The 22,192-nt window shown below is 43.6% G+C and overlaps 1 pseudogene; it reads right to left on the bottom strand.

Moving 5' to 3' along the window:
- Positions 1–15,785: 15,785 nt before the first annotated feature.
- On the bottom strand, positions 15,786–21,830 carry LOC134472803 (small ubiquitin-related modifier 2-like; annotated as a pseudogene).
- Between the last annotated feature and the right edge of the window lie 362 nt (positions 21,831–22,192).

Genomic DNA, 22,192 nt, shown 5'->3' with positions numbered 1-22,192 from the left:
AGGTGCCCAGCCAGCTCTGGGCTGTGTGAGGCTGACAGGAGGAGGAAAGCAGGTGGTAGGGTGGTCGCCCAATGTCATGTGAGCCTCTGGGTGCACCTGGCTCCGCTGCCAGCTCTGTGGCCTCAGCTCTCTCTCCCTGCTAGGTGAATTTATTTCAAGTTGACCTCTATCCAAAATTAAGTTGCAGTGAGAACAACACTGGAACAAAAAGTAAGTATGCGCGAAGTATTTCTTTGAAAAAAGAAAGAGAGCTTTGACTTCTCTTGGAAAGTCTGGGGTATGAGTTCTCTAGCAGAGCCCAGCTGGAGTTGGGCTACGGCCCAGATCCATTTCTCCTCTGGTCTCAGTCTTGCAATCTGTAAACTGAGGGTATTTTTTTCACACAGCCCAACTGACACACTTGCGCTTTACACACTCTTCATGGTTACTAAAGTCATTGTTACTTCAATTCTTGTCCTGGTGCCCTCAAAAACCCACCTTGCTGTCAGGGTCTCCAGGTCCAGCTTGGGCAAGGACATAGGGATGGGGGGCCAGGTGGGCAGAGGATGGAAAGGGGCACAGAGCCACAAGGACAAACTGCTCCCGCCTTGGCCCTACATCCTCCTCCCAAGTGGGGTGGGGGCTTTGGCCTGAGATCAGAGATCCACCCGCGTCAGCCCCGGGTCCTGCCCGCGTCAAGAGGCGCCTTCTCAGCACAGAACAATGCAGGCCCTTTGAAGGGCCGGGCAGCAGGGGATGGGTGTTTCTCCAAACACAGGGCCTCCTTTGGAAAACAGGCTTTGATTCCCAGGCTGGGAGGCCCCAGGTGCCTGTTTGGGCAGCAGGCGGGGGCTGGGGGGTTTGTTTGACAGGAAGGGGGGCCTTGGAGACTCAGGAACAAAGCATGGGACGGAGCTGGATGGGGTTGCAGTTGGCCTGGGCAGGTGGTCACAGTGGAGATGCCAGTGGGGGTGGGGCTGTGTGTCTCTGGCCACCCCACCTCCATCCTGGTCTCCTTTCCCAGTGGCTCTGACCCTCTCATGTGTGTGGACGGCGCGTGCTGAGGGACTTCCAGGCGGTCCTCGTGGTTCATGGGCTCCAACATTTCCTGTTTGGGAATGAAGTGGGTAAACTTGACAGGCAAGGTGGAGAGAGTCTGAGCTCAGAGTCACAGGTCTGTGCTCCAGGACTCAGGGCACGGGAAAGGCTGGAGATGATGAGGGCTGTTCCCTTTGCCTGGACACTGTGCTGGGTATTTCGCACACATGTGTTTCTCATCCCACACTAGTTTTCTAACCTGTCCAGACAGACATCTCTGAAGACCTCTTTGCTGTTGTCCCCTTACTTACTCCCCTGAGCTGCCCATCTTCTTTAGTTTTCAGAGGCACTGGCCTGACCTCTCCAGCTGGCTGTGCCCTCTTCCCAGGGTGCCCTACATGGCTGCCCCTCGCCTCCTTTGTGTCAGGGCTCACCTCCCACTTCTTTCTGAGCTTCCTCCCACCTTCCCCAGCCCCTGAATTTCTTTGTTTTTTTTTGTTTACCGGTACCAGGGATCGAACTCAGGACTGTGCACTTGCAAGGCAGGCGCTTATGCCACTGAGCTAAATCCCCAGCCCTAGCCCCTGAATTTCATTTCACCTACTTTTTCTCACAGTGCTTCTCACCTCTTCACATGGAATTCAGTTACTTACTTAGGAGGCTATTTATTGATTTTCTCTCTTGACCACAGGCTAACTCCACTTTGCCTGGCACCTTGACCAATTTCACTTACTCATATGTAACCCCAAGCACCTAAACAGTGCCTGGCACTTGCAAGGCTGATTTTGTGTCCTCTGGGATGTGAAATGTTCAGTTAAACACCTGTCTAGAGTCTGTTATGAAATTAGTGATGGATGTGGCTTGCATTTATAATCAGTTGATTAAGAAAAGCAAATTAAGCTGGGCGTGGTGGCTCATGCCTATAATCCCAGCACTTGGGAGGCTAAGGCAGGAGGATTGTTGTGAGTTTGAGACCAGCCTGGGCTACAAAGTGAGTTCAAGGCCAGCCTGAACTGCATAGAGACTCTGTCTCAAAAAAAAAAAGAGAATTAGCCTCATACCATAGTGTGGAGGTGGGCTTCACCCAGCAGTTAAAGGTCTTGAGAAGAAAGATGGCGTGTCCTGAGAAGGCTGCAGTTCTGACCTCAGAATTCAGAACCTACCTCAGAGCCCTGTCTGAGTTTCCCACCTGCTGTCCTGCCACGCAGACTTCAGACTGAGGCTATAATGCTAATTCTTACCCAAATGTCCAGACTGGATGCCCTATGGATTCACATTTGTTGGTCTTAACAATCACAGGATCCAGTTTACATATGTGCTCACACAATCCTCTACCTCTCTGGAGAACCCTAATGATGCACTGAAAGACTACTAGACCTGAACTATGTCAAATTGCTGTTTGTGAGGAAAAATTGGTTGAATTTTTTGCAATTTCAAACAGTTCTGTCTAATAGCTATAAAATGAATAAATGAATGGGCCTTGAAGCAATCATGAAATAGGTGTTATCTTAGTGAAAAGGTCACTAAGACTCTCAGAGGTAAAGCTGCTTGCCAAAAAGAAGGCACAATAGACAATTGGTAGAGCTGAGAGTCAAATTTCAGACTGAGCTGGGTGTGGTGGCACAGCCCTGCAATCCCAGCACACAGGATTGCCAAGAGTTGGAAGTCAGCCTAGGCTACATTGTGAGTTCAAGACCAACCAGAACTGCACAGCAAGATCCTGTTTCTAAAACCACAAGACAAAACAAAATAAAATAAAACTTTAAACTGACTCCAAAGCCTATACACCTAACAAATATAGCAACTTCATCACCTAACCAACTATGAAGTCCCTGAGGACAGAGAACCACTTTGGAGGCTTCAGCTTGAGAAGCCAATAAAACAGTAGACAGAAATCTGGACAAATCTGAACACTTCACAGCTGCAAGATTGGAAGCTTCCAAGAAAGTAGTTGTCCTGACCTCAGTGATCTCCTCCTGCCAGAAGACTTGCTTGAGCCTGGGGTTTCTATGCAGCTGACTGGTGAGACCCCTATACCCCAGCCCTCGGGAGCCCTGAAGGAACTCACTGGAGATCAAGGGCCTAGGGAGAAGGGCAGAGCTCAGCTGGAGTCCAGGGCGAAGCGGGAGTTGAGCAATGCACCTGGATGTGTGATTCGGCTTTGCTGCTTGTCCAACCATTTCAGTTTGAGACTCAGGCTCTCGAATGTAAAATCAGATAATAATGCTTTACCCCTGGATTGTTTCTAAAGCAAAATCCACTAATACATGTAAAGGACTTTGATTTCTGAGTGCTCACTGAAGGGTAGTAGCTAGTAATGTTACTGCAGAGTTTTGTATTTGCTGGAAGTAAGAGGAGAAGCAACAATATTTATTGAAAGGCATTGATTACATTTCTTCATTCCCTGCAGGATTCTCTCAGCCTCCATAGAAGTACCCGGAAAAGAGATGTGACTGAAGTAATTTAATGTGGCTTTGCTGAGGTGAGGTTATACCACCCAGGTGTTACCCTAAGGAGACGGTCTTTGTTTAGATCTGAGCATTCATCCTGGCCCGAAAGGCTCTGTCTGCTGTTGAGAAAGCAAAAATAAAGCGTGCTACCATTTCTGTTCCTGGAAATGACATTCTAGCAGGTAATGATAATACTTTTTTTTTTCTCTTTTGCTAAACTGATGTTTCTGTTAAAACCATAAGGGAGATGTGATCCTGATAGATGTTCTAATTCAATTTTAAATGATAGAGCAAGATCTGGACAACTTGTCTACCTGAAGGCAGTGAGCAAGGGCAGGTTTTGTGTTTCCTAAGGACTCTACTCGCCCCAGTCCTGTGAAGATACCTCATTACGGGGCAATGTAGTTTCCAAAGTAAGTGTGCTAGACAATCCTCTGAGTTGAAGAAAAAATTTTTTCTTTATGTGCATTATTTATAACCAAAATTAATATTTTATTACTATTTAATAGAGAGAAATCTAAAATTTAGAAAGAAAAATATAACTCTATTAAGGCTGCAAGCTTTTATTTGTTTGTTTGTTTGTTGTTTTTGAGACAGAGTCTTGCTGTGTAGTTCAGGCTGACCTTGCATTCACTATGTAGCCCAGACTGGCCTCAAACTTGTGATGACCCTCCTGCCTCAGCCTCCCAAGTGCAGGAATTACAAGCATGTTTCACTGCGCCCAGCATTCAGATTATTTTTAACCAATAAGAGTGTAAGATCAAAGAGACCACAGCTCCAGGGAACCATCCTGAACTTCAGCTCTCAGGATGCCTTCCTTCCTGCACTGGGGCTCAGTTCCAGCTAGCTCCCTGCTGGGGACCAACATCATTATCTTTGAGACATGGGAGAGCTTCAGCCTTGTTAGAGTTGTCTACCTTCTGCAGCTCCCAGACTGTCTGGCTCACCCTGGTCTAGAAGGTTATCAGTACTGGACCCTCCAGCAGCCTTTCCTGTTATCAGAGTACAAGTGTCATGGAGGAGATTGAACCTCCTGCCCCTTCCCATCCTGCTGGGTTACAATGTATCCTTAGAGAGAGAGTAAACAGAGGAGGTGACAGTGTCAATAAATGTCTCCAGTGTGGCCTTGGCTAGCACATATGCCTTTCACTAAGAGACACAAGTAAATTTGTATTTGTGATCTTTCTCACAATATACACAAGAATAAGTATTAGGAAAACAGGAAACAGTAATAAAAATAAAGAACAAAAAAGAAAGGAATGTTCCTTTATGGACTTTGAAAGAGATCTTAAAATGCTAGTGCTAGGGAACGCAAAATCCTGCTTCTGAACCCTCGTCATAAGTAGAGCATTTGGGCCAGAGCCAAAGCCACTCAACAATATAAATTTTCCAGTCACGTATAAAAGAATGAGTCATTGAACTCATTAATTGATAAGGGAAACTATCAGATGTACAACTGGTTCAAAGTAGAATCAAAAGAATCATGCATAGTAGGCTATAAGAATGTTGATGAATTTCCAAATATTTATAAAACTGGTGTATCCATAGAGCAAGAGCCAGTTGCCTTCCACAATTTACTGCCATTTATATAGAAAAGAATTATTTGCATTATCATCAGTTTTGCACAATGTGGAGAGCTGTAAAGTATCTCAAGGACAGTAAAATATGAAAACAAATTGAAAGACAACCAGACACCCAACTCAAGGACACCCAGTAAACTCCTATGCCCTTATAAAGTCTTTCTTACAATTTTTCCTGACACTAGAAAAAAAGTTTGACAAATACAACCAATGATCTTCACTGAAGATTGCTTCTAGTTGAACCAGTACAAGAGATGAATCAGTGTAGAGCTACATCTTTTTCCTCAAATGAGGTATTCAAGAAAGGGCAGTATGTCATGGAGCCAGGAAGCCTAGTGTTTTGGGTTGAATCCACCACTCTGTAGTTGAGTAGTCTTGGGTCCTTCACTTCTCCATGAGCCAATGACCGTGACTTACAAAATGGCACCAATCACAATGAAATTATGTAGGAAAGGACCCATACCAGGGCGGATACAGAGTGAGAACTCCGGATGCAGTTCTTTCTTTTTTTAATGGTTCCTTTAACTTCCTAAGGCACTTCTGTCTTTCTGGCAGCAAAGCCTGCCTATTTTAGCTCCTTAGCACTTCTGTCACACTAGCACTTCAAGTGGATGAAGTTTTCTCTGTGTAGCATTCCAGAGATACTAAGGAAGCTTTACGGGAAAGGTGGCTAAAGCTTTGGAGAAAAATGGAACCTCTCCTTACAGTGTCACCGAGGAGTAGGTATCTGGACTTATAAGGAGGGGAAGAAGATCCCAGTGCAAAACTAAGAAGAATTTGACTGAAAGGAAGATTTGGAGTAAGCCTGGGATTCTTACATCTGGAGGGTTGGCCAGAGATGTCTTTGAAAATCTGATGAAAGCCCTCCACCCTCTCTCCAGAAAAGTGTATGTGTGGAGGTCCTGCAGAGCTGCACCTGAATCTTCCCTAAAGGTCCTGGGCTTCGAGTAGCACCTTTTGGAGCCTTCTCATTCAGTGAGTGTCTATAGCTTTGCAGGCTAGCGGCTACCTACAGAGAGAAAATGAGACGGGGTAGATGAAGTACCTTCTAGCTGCTTTCTTGTAACCTCCATGATGAAAACAAGTGGGATGCTGTGGTCTAGATGTGTCTCAGGCACCAAAGGAACCTTGCTGTCTTGCCCAGGAGAGCTGCCCTAAGTCTCTACTGCTCCAGTCTTCGAGTCTACACAACAGAAGACCATACTGGGAGAGGTGGTAGAGGTGAGGCTTTCAGAGGAAAACATGTAGACTTAACACTCTTCTCTAGTTCACAGGGAAAGTGAAAAATGTGAATTTTGGAGCAGGTGTGGGATTTTCATTAGTAAAGGAAGTGCACCATGTGTGTTCATTTGCTAGGGCTGCCATACACAATGACACAAACTGGATGGCATAATTTAACAGAAATTTACTGTCTCACTGTCAAGGCATTAGAAAGGCCATGTTCTCTTCGAAGATGCTAGAGAAAATCAGTTCCATGTCTCTCTTCTGGTTCACATCCTCAGGCTTGCCTGGGTTTATAAATGTGTTACTCTAATGCTCCATTTCAACATACTGTTCTTCCTGTGTTTCTGTCTTCATATGGCCTTCCTCCTCCTCCTCTTCTGCCTCCTCCTCCTCACCTCTTTCTTCTCTTTCTCTTCTTCTTCTCTCCCTCATGTGTAGCACTAGGGGTTGCTCACAGGGCCTTTGCACTAAACTACAAAGCCAGTGAATTTTAGTTTTTTTATTTGGAGATACTACTTGCTCAGTAGCAAATTTGTCTGGACTGGCCTAGCATTTTTAGTTCATCTGATTCAACCTCCCAGAGTGCAGCAATTATAGGCATGCACCGCTGTGCCCAACTTTTATGGCCATCTTCTTATGAGAGCAGCAGTCTTATTGCATATGACTTTATCATTACTAATTATATCTGTAATGACACCATGTCTAAATAAGGGCATTTTAACAGCTTCTGAGGCTTAGGAATTCAAGACATCTTTTTTTTTTTCTGGGCGGGGGAGACATAAGTCCATATGAAGTCACAAGAGTGCAATTAGGGTCCCTCTCAAGCCACAGCACTTTTGGGTGGCCACACTCTCCCAAGGGACCTCTCAGCCACTGGATTAACACAGCAAGGGTCTCAGGGCTTGGCCATTTATGCCCAATGTAGTCTTCCCTAACTGGTAATCTTTGTTGTGGAGCACCCCACTAGCTCTATAGAGGCTTTATCCAGTCTGTACCATGGATTGAAGGCTCTTTTGTTTTTAAATTTCATCCTGTTCCTTCCCTTCATCATTCACAGGTATTATCTCCTAATCAGTATTTTGCAGTCCTAACTCTGTCACTAGCTCTGCTTTCTGGAGTACCACAACAGGCCCAGAAGTTAAGATGGATTAATCTGTGGCACCCCTTGCTGTCTAGATGTCCATGAAGACTCCATCACCAGGGATATATGAGGCATGGTATGTGCCAGTCCTTGGTACAAAGCTGTAAATCTATTTCTAAAATTGATATTGGCAAGGACTTGGGGGAAATTTTACTGGCGGCAGCACCATGATCACATAGTGGTTCAGGTGTTTGAAATGTACCAGGGATAATGTACCCCAATGTACAAGGACAATGAAATTTGTCCTTGTACACTGATCCTGCAGGGAAGTAATGAAAGCTAAGGACAATTAAGAAACAAAACTTTCAAATACCAACGCTGTTCAAAAAAAAAAAAAGAAACAAAACTTAAGTGTGAAGGGGATTTTGGGTGGCTTATCCCTTGCAAAGGAAGAGCAGAAAAAGTTTAATAACAAAGTCAGGAATTAATAGTCTGGAGCTTCAAAGTCAATTGATTGCTTGGGAGAGGCCAAGATCAGGGGACTGGTTTGGAAAATTTAGAGGTTTGGGAATGTAGCTCAGTGGTGAGGTCTTGCTTAGCTTGTGTAAGACCCTGGGTTTGATCCGTAGCACTGAAGACAAACACAACAACCTGAGATGTGACAAATGAGATGGGGACACATGGGTGGGAACATCTGTGCACAGTATTTTGGTTCTCCAGGCTCCCCTGCACTATCGTAATATGCAGAGGTGCCCACTTCTCTGTAGAAGAGATAGTAACCACTCCTACCTCCAGGCAGGAGATACTGGAGAGCCTTCTACACCAGCAGGCACCAGGGGCCCCAACTGGGGCTCCCCTGAAGAGTCCGCCCCTGCTGAGCATGGTGGCATTTGCTTATAATCCCAGCACTCAGGAGCCTGAGGCAGGAAGATCACGAGTTTGAGGTCAGTCTGGGCTCCTTAGTGAGTTCAAGGCCAGTCTGAACTATAGAGTGAGAACCTGTCTCAAATTAAAGAAGAAAAGTCCACCCTTGCCTCCTTTCCTGGCTGCCAGAGTGATAACTAGAGTCAAATTGCACATTGATTCAATCAGTCATGTTTGGGAGGGAAGAGACTATATATCAACGATATTTTCAAAGTGCCAGAATGATGAGTTCAGAATGTAAGACTGGGTTAACCTTCTGTTAAGGGTCCAGGGAATAGTGTAAATGTGCTGCCCAGGATGCTTGTAGCAGCCTGGTGAAAGTAATGGCCATGCCAAGAAAAGCTGAAGTGACTGAATTGCTTTGGCAAATACTGAAGAAAGGGATTAAAGGTTTAAGGAAGCCGACATGCTGGAGTGCATATGTTATGTGAGGCGTAATATCAAAGGACTCTAGTCCATGAGAGATGTCTAGCCCAGGAGAGACGTCATTCACCAATTCATCATAAGTGTGTGAGAGGGGCATCAATGTCATTAAGTAGTTCAATGACAACTCTTTCTGCAAACCAGTGGTAGGAGTGGGAAGTCACGAGCTAGACTTGTTTGTAGCAGTCCCGCTCCTATAAAAACTAGGAGATCAAGATTATTTTATCAAACAGCAATGTTGGAAAAGCAGGCAAGACAGCTTGACTTGCAAAGAAGTGGTTAATAGAAAAAATCATCCTTATTGGTAAAGTAGATAAACCAAACAATGAGGATACCAAAGAAAGAAACCAAGGTATCTAAGGAGGAATCAAAAGTGGTTGACCCAAAAGAACATCATAACACCTTGATTCATTCCTGGCTTGATCCAATTTCTAGAACTTTGTGTTGGTGGAAGGGAGAACTGTTCACTGAAGAGGGGGTAATGTCTCCAGGAGAAAAGAATGTGATGGCCAGATATATATGCCCAATCTCTTCTAAAGGGACTCAGTGTCTGGAAAATGGCAATACTCAGACATTTCTACGACTTTTGACCCTAGTGCCTGAGTTTACATTTACACCAAGAGACCCAAACTGTCATTATGGCACTTTTGTTAAACTGGAAACATGTGAAGTCCAGGGAATAATAAATCGTGTCCTGTCCAGAATCTATTTTTTAGTGGACCCGCTGGGAATGTGAGAACAATTAGTAGCCATTGCTATGGTTTCTTAATGTATAATTGTGTTGAAATACTTGCTAGATGGAATAATTTCCATACTGGGTTCTTGACCTGTGTGGTAAGAACTATGATAATGGGGAAGACTAAGTACAAGCCTTTAAAATTGTTCCCTTCTCTTCCCTTCCCTTCCCTTTCCTTCCCTTCCTTTCAATTTTCTTGTCTTTCCTCTTCCTCCTTTCCCCTCCTTTTTCCTCCTCTCCCCTCCTTCCTCTTCTCCAATCCCCATTTCCTATCAAGACATTAAACCCAAAATAATCTTACAATCTGTAAAGGGAGGAGATAGGTATTAAAACTATTCTTATGGATCTCAGATTGCAGGAGTGGTAGTCCATCTGCTTTCTACAGGGGCCAAACTGATAAACCAAGTGGATCTAGAATGTGATTGTAGAAAAGCAAAAATTCTACCGAATAGTAGCCCCCAAACACAGCCTAGGCTGGTCTAGTATCCTCACTAGGTTAGATTAATATGCCTTCAGGTATATATGTAACATGCAGCGATTGATTTGGTAAATGTACAATATCAATCAGGTAAGTGTATTAAAAATAGTTATATTCATACAAAATGAACAACAACACACATTCAGAACTTTACCCTGGGGTGGTGTTAATTCTCTTTGTCCTTGTTACAACAGAGTTCAAAGAGTTGTGAACCACTTGGGTATCTCATAGGCCATCATAGTGATCCACTGTGTGGGTGGGAGCATTCTGACTAGGGAGGTAAACAAGAAGCCAGCATAAGGGAGGTATTGATAAGACATGAGAATTCCAGAGGCTGAAAGATAAGCCTTGAAAAGATTCATAAAATTTTCATGTCAGTAAAGACTTTAGAGGCTGATGAGTCAGGAAGGGTCTGAGCTATTTGATCCAAAGCAAAAGACAGTTTATTCTACAGCTATAAAGATAGATGCATTGTGTCACTTAGACCTTTTTGGTTTCTGGCAGCACACATTCCATACTTGAGAAACTGCCCCAGTTCATACAGTGGGAGATGTGGAAGACTCTCTGCTCTGAGTGAGATCTGGAGCACAATGGGATTGCCAACAGACCTGGCTGCAGTGCCAACAGCTTTGCCACTTGGTTCTTGCAATCCAGTAGACCTTGGTGTTGGTGATGTAAGTGTAGAACCAAAATAATGTAGAGTTTGTGGCAAGCCCCAGATGGAGAATCCCAATTCAGATCTGTGGCAAGGCATGCCACCTTTTGAAAAACAATTCCTGTGCACTGCTGGGACATGTTAGAGACAGAACTCTTGAGCACCATCTATCAAATGACAGTCTATCTGGAATCATCAAAATATGCTGGACTCTTTCAAAACCACCAAGTCGTAAGTTCAGGCAAGGAGTGTTGTGATCTACCCTTTACCCACAGTGGAACGTCAGGGCTCAAATAGACTGCATTGGCATGTGGTTCTGACCTCAATGTCACAGCTGCACCATGACCCTTTATGGCTCTATGGTGTCTTATATGAATACTTGAAAGAGGAAGGAGAAGCCTGATTTTGATTTGTGGGGAGACTCCATAAAGATGGAGATAATCCTCCAGATGTAGTACACATATGGCACCAGAAAGCTCCATATGGTTTTAGGGACTCAGAAAAATACAGAGTTCTGGGAACCAAAGGATAGAAACAGAGATGGCTTCCTTTATTGCATTCCCAGTGACTCCTGTGGGTCTTTGTATTTTCCAGGGCACTTCCGACCATGTATGGAGAATTTATTACACAAGGAAAGGTCCTCAAACTTGGCTCCTTGAACTTCAAGGAGGAAGTAGTTGTTCTTTCAAAACAGAAGGAGCATGAGTGGAACTAAGATAATCTGGTTGGGAACTCATGGTTCTTCCTTGTCCATTTGTGACTGTGAATGGACAATGACTGGGACCCCAAGAATGTATCAGGAACGAGAGTTTGGGTCACATCACCCAATGCATCAGGGTGTTAGCTGAGGGTGCGAGGAATTCAAGATGGAGACCATGTGCACCAGTTGCAGCACCAAGATCAGTGGCAGGGCTGGGGATGGTCACTTCCCCCACTCACCTCCCTTTCCATCTCTTCCCTTCAAGCAAAAAATATTCATAAAAAAACTGAAGAAAAGCATCGTGCAGTGCACGGGTGGATGGCAGAGCCATGGAGGCACACTACTGAGTCTTGCCTTCCATAAAGAACCCGCCACTTAGTGGCAAAGGGGAAGGGCATTGACCACTTGCAGGTTCAGTGCCTGCGGACAAGCTCACAAACCCCATCCATGGGCATATCCAAGCCTGTGAAAAAGATTTAGATACCTGGACCTGGTCATTTCTGTCCAGTGTGGGACTTCCCTAGTGGGAAGTCTTTGCCTGAGAGCTCTACATGGCTTTAGTTTGCACTTTGATGATTTCTCACCATGACCTGATGTCTTTTCCTTGGCATATCTTACCTCCCTGCTCTTTTCTTTCCTGTGTTGCTCACAATCAGCCTTTGACTCTTCCAGTTCTTTTTGTCTCCTACTTCTCAGAGGACTCAAAGACAGAGTTTAAAGTCTAGTTCTGCTACTTCCCTGTTGTGCGACCCTAGGCCAGTACCTTCACCTCTCTGAGCCCCATTTTTCACCATGAATGACAGGAGTAATGCTTTCTTTCAGACTCACTGAGAGGGCTAAATTAGTCGATGCATTATAAATGGTGACACTGGTGGATAATCCACAAATGGAGTTGACAGCCTAGTCTGGCTTGCCCATAGTGGCCAGGCCTGCTGGCTGATTGGATTCCTATATTTAGCAGAGGCTCCTTCTGCCAAGCAGGCATCCCTGGAGAAGACAGAGCTCCTTGACATCTGAGATCTCTCACAGCTAGAATTATAGGCACTTAGATTTGAATCTCATGTTAAAATTTACATTTATAGTGTCCTTGAATAAGTGACTTCAGGACCAGGGATAGAAATAGGGACTGGCAATTTATAGCTCAATGGCACAAGTGCCGTTCTGGCAAGCTCAAGATCCTGAGTTCAATTTCCAATACCAAAACTAACTAAGTAAATAAAGTGACTTCATCTTTCTGTGCCTCACGTTCTTCATGTAAAGTGAAATATTAGCAGGCCTGCTACTGCTCCTGTGATACTTCAGTGACGTGATGCATATGACACATACAGCGAGTGGCACCTAGGAAACATGCAATAAATGAGAGCTAGAGTTACTTGTTACATTTTCTGACCTTTGCTCTTTCTATGACCCTCTGCTGTGGACTGGTCATAAAGAGAAAAATAAAGCTCATTCATCAAGCTACAAAGTGGACAGTTCATACTTTACAGGGGAAAAACTCGAGACTCAGAGAGGAAAAGCAGTTTGCACAAGATCACAGAAACTCACGTGATGAAGCTGGGATTTAAACCTGATCCAGTTGCCTCTAGAACTTCATGCTGTATGAGGTAGCTTTTCGAAGCCACCAGTCCTCAGCAAGTGGTAGATGAGGATTAGGAGAATTCCTACAAAACTGCCACTCAGTGACTTTTCTCTAACCACATGGTTACACACAAATAGAAGACTGGTGGACAGCCTAGCAATAGTAGGAGCATCTTTTGGGGCCCAGTATTATACCAGCTATCCCTGGGTGTTCAGTATCCTGTTGGAAGGTCACTCCTTCTTCCTGAGTAGCCATCAGAAGTCAAAGGACTTCTATAAGGTAACATACACCTGTATCCAAATCTCAGCATCTTCCCTGACTGGTCATGGAGCTTTGACCTCTGAGCTTCCTGAAGACTTTTTCATCTCTCCATTCCTCTTTGCTTCCTCATCACATGTTCAGTAGAATCCCACAAGGGCAGGTTCCCTGCCAAGAAGTGCCGGGACAAGGCTTCATTTCTAAGACCACCCATCTTCCTCCTGGCCCTCCCTGCCCTGAAGATATGTCTTCTCATATTCTTAGAGGAGGCCTGACACTTGTGCACCTAAAGTGGGCTTAGCAAACTTTCTGGAGTTTTATTTTGTACCAGGTCCCAGGCCAAGTATTCCCATAATCTCTACAATAAGTCAATGAAGAAAAAAAAAAAAGTCAATGGGGCAGATTCTGATATTATACTTATTAGACAAATGAGCAAATTGAGATAGGGTGGATGTGAGGAGGCTGAGCTGGGACTGGACTTCTGCTCATGGTTATCTAATCCCAAAGTTCGTTTCCATGCAGGTACAACTGGGCACGCTTGCTGCCTTACCTGTGGGTTTGGAGATCAGAGATGCCTGATTCACATCTGGGTAGATGGGTAAGAGGAAGCATGGCGAGTGCAGCCTACCCCAACTGTTGGTGTCTGTCTGCTGGGTTAGGCAGCGTAGGTATGGGGTAGGAGTCAAGAAAGTCACAGTGGAGGTTCCCAGAGTGTCTGAGATTGCCACCATTCTCTGGATAACAGAAGTCAGTACAATGGCTCCAGCTGTTTGGTAAATTCTCCTAGGCACCAGTTCTCCTTTAATCCTTGCAGCATCTGTAAGAGTCAGGAATTTCCCAGAGTTTCTCACCCAGAGCTGTACCTGTCTTAATACAGATATATGCAACCCTGCCAATGGTGGGTGACTTCACATCAGGCCCTTGCCCCAGTGGACTGCACTTTGACCCAGCCTCCTGGTCCTGCTCACTGGTTCTACCCTGTTATGGCAAGAACTGTGGCACAGAATCCTCTTTCAAGCACCAGGTGGGTTTGGAGTGTTGGAATTATGAAGTCCTCCTTGGTGTTCCTGAGATGGGGATATGACAGAGGAAGAGAGACAGGGAAAGGGAGAGAGAGAGAGATGGACAGACAGAGAGAGGTACGCTTAATATTTACAGACAACAGAACATAACCCAAAGGACCCTGACTTGTTTCCTAAGGAGAAAGCATGATGGCCAGACTGGTTGTGGTGACACACACCTAAAGTTCCAGTACTGGGAGAACGAAGCAGGAAGATCACAAGTTTGAACCTAGCCTGGGAAACTTAGCAACTTAGTAAGACACTATCTCAAACAACAAAAAGAAGAAAATTAAAAGGGCTGGGATTATCAATCATTGTGAAGGTCCTGGGTTTAATCTCCAGTACCAGGGGGGGGGAAAAAAAGAGAAAGGACTTCAGACCAGTAGCATGATCTGCCTCACCAAAGGCGAGGTTGAACTGTGTCCTGCCTGTCCCAATTATTACCTTTGCTCCATTTTCAACCCTTCCAGGCAGAAACGGGAGGTGAAAGGTGCCAGAAGATAAAGCCAGAAAAATGCTGCCCCCATGTAAGCATGAGAAAAATATGGTACAGTGAGCTTATGACAATCCTAGGCAAAATTCCAGAAATTCCTTTCCTAAGCAGGGATTATTGGGAGCCAAGATGGGTTTACTTAGGTTAAAGCATGACTAACTGCCCAGATTTCTCTTGTAGGAAGGTAATTAGAGCATGTTGTGGGAAAAAGACCACAGACTCAGAACGCAAAAATAGGACTGGTCTATTGCAAGAACTGCGCTGGAGAGTGCTCATTAGCCAGGCATGGCCCGCCACACCCCACCTCCTTATGTATCAAATTATAGACTTCCTTCTTAGTTTTTCTAAATAAGAAGTTTATTTAAACAAGACACTTGACTTAAAAAAGAAAACTAGCAGTTTTTTAAAAGAAGAATTTACTCTTAAAGACAGATTGCCCTACATGTAAAAGCTATGTACAAAAATTATAAAATTGTGCCTTGTTTTACAATGATACATAAAAAACACTAAAATGCTCCAATCAAACAAGATATGCAAGGATTTTTATGCTGCTGTCTTTTCTGTTAAAACAGTGAGAGCAAAATAACTTGCAGGAATACAAAGGTAGGAGCTAAATGGGCACACAACTAATGAAAAAAGTGGTTTGTTTCACAGAACTAGTGATTCCCCGTCTCATCTCCATTTGATGTCGATCAAAATGTGCTGTTAGTCATTAGTAAAAAAAAATTCAATGTAATTGTGCATGCACACCAGATATTTTATGTACAATAAAGAAATGGGAGCCAGGCATGGTGGTGCATGTCTGTAATCCCAGTATACTTGGGAGGCTGAGGCAGGAGGATTGTTGCAAGTTTGAGGCCAGCCAGGGCTACATAGTGAGCTCAAGGCCAGCCTGAACTGCATAGCGAGACCCTGTCTCAAAAAGACAAAAGCAAACAAACAAAACAAAAAACAAACAAAAAAAGATCCCCCCCTAAATGGAATGGGAAAGGGACAAATGAAAGCATAGAGAAACTATACTGTAGTGGTCAAGATGTGGAGGAACCAAATGCAGTTACCTAATCGAGAATGTGTTCTTGGTAGGTAAGGACAGAGTTCTACAGTAAAGTTGTTGCAGTTTCTATTTTTAGTAGTAACCTCCTGTTTGCTGCTGGAACACATCAATTGCATCTTTGTCCTCCATTTCCAACTGTGTAGGTGTGTCTGTTTCACTGATTGGCTGTCCAACAAATTGACTCTGATTTCCTTCATTGACAAACCCTGCCCTTCACAATAGGCCTTTACTAGCTAAGAGGTGAATGGCTCTTAGTCTTAAACTGCACCACAGAACCATCGTGCACCACCACCTTCAAATTAATATAATCACTGTTTTGTTTTCCCTCTTTCCTTGGGTTTTTTTGTTGGTCATGGTAAGTACCTAAGTTTCCTCAGCTGCTTCTTTGCAAAAGAAGTATGACCTCCGAATCAAACAAACAAGAATGAAAGCCCATCAGCAGCGCCAGGAGTGGCAGAAAAAAAAGAAGCAGCGAAACTGAGGGAGAGCTAGGCTTCCTTCTACAGCACAGCGGACTCTGGAGTTACCAAAGCTGCCTTTTGGTCAGCAACGAAGGAGGATTCCGTGGCACATTCCTGTGAGGAAGATGAAGATTCTAAAACGATGAATACCGCTTAAATATACACGAGAGGGGATGTGGTATTAGTCTAACAATGAAGTGTTTGTGGTTTAGAGAAGGGCTCCATAGTTTGCTCAGGGAAGAGATCATCAAGAATCTCTCAGAATACTTGATGTAAAAGTCTGTAAGCTCAGAAGGCTCTGGTTTCCTTGCCAGGCACCACCAACACTGTGGCCAAGTTTGTTGTTGATTATGTTTTTGCACTGCTTCCCACAAATATATTTGAGAGTGCTTGAAGAAATGCAGGCCAAATCATAGGGTTGCTCAACCTCTGCATGACTGCTTGCATCCCTCTGCTCAGGGCAGAAGGAACTGATTGATTCTGCTGGGAGGGACTCTGCCTCCTTTATGACCCCGAACATTAAGCAGTGTGGTCAACTCAACCCTGAGTTGACAAAGATGGTCTAGTTCCCCTGTAACTGAAAACAATTTAACTTAAAGGATTATAATCTCTCCAAGAGGGGCATATTACTTATTCTCTAATCAAATGAAACAAAGGCAGCCCCAAATTCATGTTATTGTAATATACACAAAAGCAGAATCTGCAAAAACAGGCAGAAGGAATACCTGAAAGACACGGACAAGAAAGGAAAGAAAATGACTTGCACACAGAGTGCCTATCATGAACCAATGCTGAACGCCTACGGAAAACTCCAAATGGCTCTGGTCTCATCTCTCCAAGGTGCCATCAAGGCGCCAACGAGGAAGGGAGGATCATTCACTCTTGCAGAGTCTCCAAAGACTAAGCCTGTTTCTGAGGCGAAGGGTGGAGTCACACATGGTGCCTCTCACATGGCAGTATGAAGCCGATGTTTACAGCTGCAGTAGGCATATTATCTTAGCTTCCAGTTGCCAATTGTAGAGGGAAAAGTTCTAGAAACCAACTATCTTATTGACATGTTGGTACACAGTGATCCAGGTGGCTATCGCCTATCTACTTGGCTCACTTATAACTGTATCACAAGAGAAAGCGTGGAGTTAGTGCTATTAAAACGCAGGCATATCCATCGTAATGGAAATGCCAATTTATTTAGATTCACAAGAATCAACGTGGCAAAGTACGTATCACAACTTTCCCTTACCCCTCCCTGGCGTTTGCTCTGGGATGCCCTGTGTGGAGGTGCAGCGGGGAGGAATGTGTGTCTTACCTGAGAGAAGAAAACCCTGTTGGCTGCTCTTGTATTTACGGAATGTTCTGGCACTGCTCTGAACTACCTGCATGGCATGACCATTTCTAGCGAAGCCACGGAATGAAAAGTTTTGGGGTTCAGGTTCTGATGTGAAACTGCTCCTTGCTTCAGGCTCAGCTGTACCATTTGCTGGTTGGGTGCCCTGAGCTGGCTGGGGGATAGCCACCTGGAGTTAGTGTACCTCGTACTTTTTTCTTTGAAAACTGGGGATACTAATGTCTAATGCATAAGGTTACAGCACTGGCTTGTTTTCTAAAGACCTATAGTGAGAAACACATTTTACATCATGTTTTGGCACAGGGCTGGGGATGTAGCTCAGGGACAGAATGGGTGGAGGGAGGGAGGGGAAGGAGAAGGAGGAGCTGTACACACATTCCTACATATACACATAAAAGTATATTTATAATGGGAAATAGTTTTCTCAACAATCCCTAACCTTGGTGTTGGTTGATGAACTACAATGTTTATTCTATTTCATCCTTTCATTAAGCAACATGATGTTTGGGAGCTGTTAAACTGATTTTACTACACCTATAGATAATCACCTACAGTTTAAGAAACACTAACTTATGGTCCAGCTTGAATAACATTCTCAGCTCCAGTGTTACAATTTTCTCACACATATGCCATTTATTTTTATTATTATTATTTTTTTTATCCCCATTCTATTCCATGGGAACATATACCATTTAAAGAAAGCTTTAAGGTGTCCAGAAGAGAACGAGCTGGGTCTTCCTTTCAAATGTCTATTCTCTTCCTTCCTCCATCCCCACCTCCCACTCATTCATGAATTGTTTCTTCACTCACTTCTTCACTATTTATCCATTTATCGTAGAGTTTAATTTCCTGGAAAAGAAATTCCAAGGAGGAGTATGCTCTGCAGATTATGAGAAATAAGAACTAGACGTGTACAGAAAATGGGGCTTATGGGTGAGAGTAACAAGAAGGGGAAATAAGGATTTTTCCCACCCTGGGTGCCACTGCACATCAGGTCTGGCTGCCCCGTGATACCTCTCTTAAAATGTGTGACTGCAGGTAGAGGAAGGGAAACTATGCTGGGTTCCAGTACTGGGTAGAAGGTCAGTTGAGTTTGTTGCCCTGTGTTCCACTGAACCCAGGAGGCTGGTGCAGCCATCACCTGGGTTGTTCTGGGAGTTGAGAGGAGAACCTCCATGCACTTGGGGTTCTGTGTCCCCACCTTTGGCCAAAACAGCTCCATTTCTGTTTTATACAATGGAATTCCAACTGTGGTTTATTTTGGAGGGTAACCCCTCTATTCCTGTGTCTTCCAAGAAAAACCACCAAAAAACATTTTCCATTATTGCAAAAATAAATAAATAATCCTTTAAACTAGGAACTCACTAAACCCCTGGTTTCAGGAGCAATTATTTCTAGAATTCTGGGACTTATTTTTTCCCTATTAAAAAAAGCCCATTAAAATTACAGTATAAAACTTTGTTTTGCACTTTTAAATCCTGATATAATTGAGAGCAAGAATTAAAGAATGCCACGTGTGGCAAGACAACAGGTTGAGATGTTATTGTGTGCTAGTGATTTTGCTCTTCATTCCAAGCCTCAGGGGGGCCGCTGAAGCCCTTTGAGAGCAGAAGTTCCCTGTAGACAACTGGTTTTTCAGGCTTTTGTTGATTGAAAGCTTTAGTTTATTGAAGGGAAAGGAAAGAAGGAATGAGAGCTTTTGGGTGGGTAGGTCTTGGGAGGATCTGGAGGGATCCCAAGGTATTGTCTAAGTGGTTCCCTTCTGAGGTGCCCAGGCTTGTTTGATCTACTGAAGTCACTGTCAGCTTCCAGGACATTTGAGAGTTGAAGAAGACCATTATGATTTGAAGTCTACAGTGTTTCTTAAATATTAAACACTGACGTGTGTTAGGGAATCCTAATAACATGTGGAGTGAGATTCTGTAGGGTCAGGTGAATTCCTGAAAGTTATATTTTTAAAAAAGTGTCAGCTGGGGATTTAGCTCAGTGGCACATGTGCTTGCCTGGCAAGCGTGAGGTTGTGAGTTCAGGACCAAAAAAAAAAAAAAAAAAAAAAAAAAAAGTGTCAGGATCTCTGATATTTGAGTAGTAAAAAGCCAAAAAGGGTCAACCTCATGTTTTCTGGGCACAATGTGAGCTCTGCAGATTCATCCATTCTTAGAGCAGAAATGAGCTTGGAATTTCCCATCAACACAGTATAAAGGGATGCACCATCACTTTTAATTTTATTTGGAAGAATCAGCTCACTTGAGTTTGATATTTTATATTTGTAGCTCTGGCCCAGGCGAAAAGTTGTATCTTTATGGAAATCGAAGTGTTATCAATCCCCTTCCATTGAGGTTGGATTTATTAAGTGGAATCCATCTATTTTTCCTACCTAGAGTGAGATATCTCTCAGACACCTTGTCCATCCTTTTGGGTTTTGTAAGAAGCTCTGGTGCTAGGAATTAAATTTTGTTCTCCTGGTTAAATTCCTTTAGTTGCATATCTTGATTTCTTTGGCTGAAAATTTATCTGCTTCTTAGGTTGTCTTTTGCCGAGAGGCACAAAATACCCCTTTCTGTAGAGGTCCCCACCCCACCCCACCCCAGAACCAACCCAGGAGCAGAGATAAACAAGGAGTTGTGAGAAAACACACAGCCTGGCTCCCCTCTTACAGGGCCTCTCTCTTCTAGAAGCAGAGTTTTTGTCTCCTAGACTTGCTTATCTGTTCATCTCCACTTCTTTTGCTTAAACTTCTAGCTGGGAATATAAATTATTTTGTAGCACTGGGGATATAGCTCAGTGGCACAGTGCAAGGTCTTGAATTTGGTTTCCGGTACCAAAAGACAACATACATTATTTCGTAAAGAATAGAAAAAAAAGTAACCTTTACTAGCATTACTCTCCCAGGAGTTACAGCGAACTTCAGGAAACAACTTTTTCTTGTGCTGGAAATCAAACCTAAGGACTCATACTCATGTATTTCAACAAATGCTCTACCTCTGAACTAAATAATTCTTAAAAGAAAGAATTCTTAAATGGGATTTCACCTTTTACCACAAAACATCTAAAAACATTCCCACTACTGGATAAATGGATAAAGAAAATGTGATATTTACACAGAGTGGACTGTTATTCTGCCATGAAGATAAAGCTGAATCATCTGTAAGAACATGGATGCACCTTGAGACCACTGCGTTAAGTGAAGTAAATCAGACACACCAGCTTAAGTGTTATGTGGTTTCTCTTATGTGAGAAACCTAAAATATAAATAAAAAGCAAAACAAAAGATAATAGGAAGAAGGGAATTGAGAGATGGAAGGGAGAGGGTGGGGAGGGAGAGGGAAGGAAAAAGAATTAAGGTGTATTATGTACACGGACCAACTCCACACAAGGTGTGCACACATTACATGCTGCAAACATGTACTAATAAAAAGCTCCATATGTGTAAATGGAACAATCTGTAAATGCTCCTTGCCTACAAAGTAACAGCATCTTATATCTGCATGGCACTTGATACTTTTCAAAGAGACTTGGCATTAATTAAACATCTACTTGTACAGGGGCAGCATCTTTATTTATTTTTTTTAGACAGGGTCTTGTTAATTACTTTAGGTGGTCTTGAACCCACTGTGTAGCCCAGGCTGGCCTCAAACTGGAGGTGATCCTTCCGCCTTAAGTGCAGGGATTATAGGTGTGCCACTACTCCTGTGACATTCTAGTAAATCTTCCTAACAACCTCTGTGAGATGTTACTATCCCTTCTCTACTCAGTCACAAATATTTAAGCAAACGAACCTTCCTGATTTAAGCAAAATTTGTAAAAAAAAAAAAAAAAAAAAAAAGTAAATATGTTAACTACAAAAAAGAAAAGATAAAGTTTAAAGGAAAAAAAAAAAAAAAACCTGGACCTCTGGTTCACATGGCCCGTGAGGGAAACCCAGAAGATTATTTCACTCCTTTGGGTGTCCATGGGATGGCATAGGGTGACAGATAGTGGCCGAAAAGGGATGAGGTAGAGATGGCAAATTCTGATCTCTCCTGGGCCTTTGCAACGGGAGAAACTGCTTTTCTTGGGTCTTCCATGAGTCAGTTTTCTCTGGGTCTTCTGAGTCAGTTCTCTGGTAAGTGGGGAAAGAGGCTTTGGGCAAATTCTGGGATTCTGTCAGAGGGGAGAGCCTGAATGTGCTAGGTCTTGAATCTGCAGAGGTGAGAGATTTATATCAAGGCTGTGCCTAAACTTGGAAACTAGGTGATCAGTCTTGTCTAGGAGTATTGGTGCCAGGAGATTGATGTCATATCTAGCTCACCTCTTCCATTCATCAACCATGAGCCTCTGGTCAGAAGGTTCCAGTCTAGGACAAAGGATTGGCTCAGTGGGATGCGTACAAGGATTGAGACTAGTTCCATCTTCTGGGCTTGGAAAGGAAATGGCTTTCTTTCTTTAGAGACTGTGATGTGTTTTCTTTATGGAATGTGAGGTAGGGAAGACACCAACTCACACACTGGGACCCATTCTGTACCAAGTGCTGGAGATACAGCAGTGAGAGACAGACACAGTTCTTAGTCCTTGACCACATGGAGCTAACAGAATGTCAGGAAGTGCAGACCAATTAGACAGTTACTGCTTCACTGAGGTTAAAACTGAGACAGAAATGATGAGAGGGTGCCCACATGAGAAAGGCAGAAAAA

This window comes from Cavia porcellus, unplaced genomic scaffold, assembly GCF_034190915.1.
Source record: "Cavia porcellus strain 051 isolate PalLab524CR breed Dunkin Hartley unplaced genomic scaffold, mCavPor4.1 scaffold_25, whole genome shotgun sequence".
Classification (NCBI taxonomy): Eukaryota; Metazoa; Chordata; class Mammalia; order Rodentia; family Caviidae; genus Cavia; species Cavia porcellus.
This window is presented reverse-complemented; position numbering and strand designations above follow the sequence as displayed.